Genomic DNA, 2,661 nt, shown 5'->3' with positions numbered 1-2,661 from the left:
GCGCATTTCCACTAGGGCCTGCTTGGCGCGGTACGGTTCGGTACGGGTCGATTCGCAACGGAACGGTACGGTCGCGTTGTGTTTCCATTACAATGGTGAACCACCCCAATGTGGGTGGAGTCGCTGTTGGCGCGCGGGTTGTAGTGTCGTGACATCATTTGTATACGACCACAACACCGGTCGACGCCCCTTAACACAGCATTATTGTATCTTATTTATCTTTATCTTCATTATTGTATGTGGTTGCTCTAATTATTGATAATAATTTGGTATTACTCAAACAGGCTGAACACACCCTGCATAAAAAGCATCAGTCATACAATCAAATGAAATCAAACTTTATTATGAAATATAGATATTTAAAGTACAACATATGTAAATAATATAGTTATAGTTTTAAAAAAGTGCAAAAAGCAAATATATACGTATAGCTTTATATGAAATAAATATTTATAGTACTACAAGCAACATTTTGTGTGCTTTTACTGGCGTCTGTCTCGCATGGTGTTCACAAGTTCGCCAAGCACCCCGAGGAAAGCCCGGTTGAAGGAAACATTTTCCGCCAACTCCGCTCGCCTCGTCAGTGGAAGGGGAATCTTGAACGTAAAAAATAACAAATATTAAACACAAGCATTCCCGTGAAAGCAACAACAATATAGCGTAACTGCACAAAATGTGTAGCACGTCATCGCTGCTCATGCTGTGTTTATGGCTACAGCTAACTAGCAACTAGCAAGGCTAAGAGCTAGCTATTGTACAGTAGTGACTGTGGTGGTAACATTAACTACAAACAGCTCTAAATTCCTGCGTTTACAATAGATGCGTTCATATTACGTTCATATTACATCTTTTACGAGCCTAGTAGTAAAACTGTGAAATCACAATACACTCACCATTCTCCGTGGCCTCCAGCACCGACAATGTCCAGCACGTTTTCTCTTCCGTTACTGGCTGGCCGGTGACCGTATATGACATCCATTTGCTGGAACCATTTCCAGTCTTTGCGGTTTGCTCCGCTGTGTCCGTTATGGTCCTTCACCGCCCGGTAATCGCGTTAAGCTTTTTTAGCTTGGACCGACCGGCACTGCTGAACGGACCGCTGGTAGCCATGAGTGGCCATTAGCGCGGAAACCTCGCTAAAAACCTTTACATTTCTAGTGGCCCCGTCCAGTTCGCCCTGGATTTTTTGATCGCTGATTATTAACAGAAAGGTTTGTACCTCGGCGTTTGACCAGGGAACAGACTTCGCTCCTTGGGTTTTAAAAATGGCTGAGGAGTCCATAGCATAGCGGAGGAGTCGCTCTCCTGACGCAACCTGTGACGACACTCCCTGGCCAATCAGTGTCATGCTGTTACTCCACGTCACAGAACTGTACCGCTTCGGAACGGTTAGAACCTCGAGCGAGTCGGTACGAAAAAAGTACCCAAAGGGGCCGGCTCACAGGGAACTGGTACTAATGGAAACACTGACAAACCGTCGCGAATCGAACCGTACCGCGCCAAGCAGGCCCTAGTGGAAATGCGCCATATGAGTCCCAGGGCTCAGCTTTGATCAGCCACGCCTCCCCACTTCAGCTGGAGGTGAAGTCACGCCCATCAGCTCAGTAGCCTATCAGGACACACCTCTCGCTATAGGCTCAGTTCAGTAGCCTATCAGGACACACTTCTAATAATACCTAATGGCTCAGCTCAGGTAGCCAGGGAGCTTTTCCTGTATCTCCTACTGCTATCTCTTAAGGCTACATCTCCACCTGCTAGGCTACATCTGTGCCTGCTACACTACATCTCTACCCGCTAGGCTACATCTGTGCCTGCTACACTACATCTCTACCCGCTAGGCTACATCTGTACCTGCTAGGCTACATCTGTGCCTGCTACGCTACATCTCTACCCACTAGGCTACATCTGTACCTGTTAGGCTACATCTGTACCTGCTAGGCTACATCTCCAGCTGCTAGGCTACATCTCCAGCTGCTAGGCTACATCTGGGCCTGTTACGCTACATCTCTACCTGCTAGGCTACATCTCTACCTGCTAGGCTACATCTGTACCTGCAAGGCTACATCTCTACCTGCTAGGTCACATCTCTACCCGCTAGGTCACATCTCCACCCGCTAGGCTACATCTGTACCTGCTAGGCTACATCTGTACCTGCTAAGCTACATCTCTACCTGCTAGGCTACATCTCCAGCTGCTAGGCTACATCTGTGCCTGCTACACTACATCTCTACCTGCAACGCTACATCACTACCTGCTAGGCTACATCTCTACCTGCTAGGCTACATTTGTACCTGCAACGCTACATCACTACCTGCTAGGCTACATCTCTACCTGCTAGGCTACATCTCTACCTGCTAGGCTACATCTCCAGCTGCTGGGTTACATCTGTAACTGCTGTGCTATGCAGGTGGCACAGAACTTTGTACAATTTTGTTATACACGAGAGTGTGTGGTATGTGTAATATGTGTGGTATGTGATATATGTAATATGTGTGGTATGTGTGATATGTGTAATATGTGTGGTATGTGTAATATGTAAAGTAAAAAAAAAAAAAAAACCCACTTGGACATGGTCAAACGTGTTTCTGTAGCACACTGTAATCCTGCACTTTGGCCGTTTATACTCAAAAAACAAAGATAACGCTTAACCAGAGCTGTGAC

The 2,661-nt window shown here is 46.5% G+C and overlaps 1 long non-coding RNA gene across 1 annotated transcript; it reads right to left on the bottom strand.

Moving 5' to 3' along the window:
• Positions 1–317: 317 nt before the first annotated feature.
• Positions 318–1,465, bottom strand: LOC143513917 (uncharacterized). Its single transcript, XR_013130728.1, has 2 exons — positions 894–1,465; positions 318–596 (listed from the first exon to the last, which is right to left on the bottom strand). It is a non-coding gene; the product is annotated as an uncharacterized LOC143513917 (long non-coding RNA).
• Positions 1,466–2,661: the final 1,196 nt, after the last annotated feature.

Source organism: Brachyhypopomus gauderio, chromosome 5, assembly GCF_052324685.1.
Source record: "Brachyhypopomus gauderio isolate BG-103 chromosome 5, BGAUD_0.2, whole genome shotgun sequence".
In the NCBI taxonomy this organism is placed as follows: domain Eukaryota; kingdom Metazoa; phylum Chordata; class Actinopteri; order Gymnotiformes; family Hypopomidae; genus Brachyhypopomus; species Brachyhypopomus gauderio.
The sequence above is the reverse complement of the archived record's forward strand: the minus strand, read 5'-3'. Positions and strand labels throughout refer to the sequence as shown.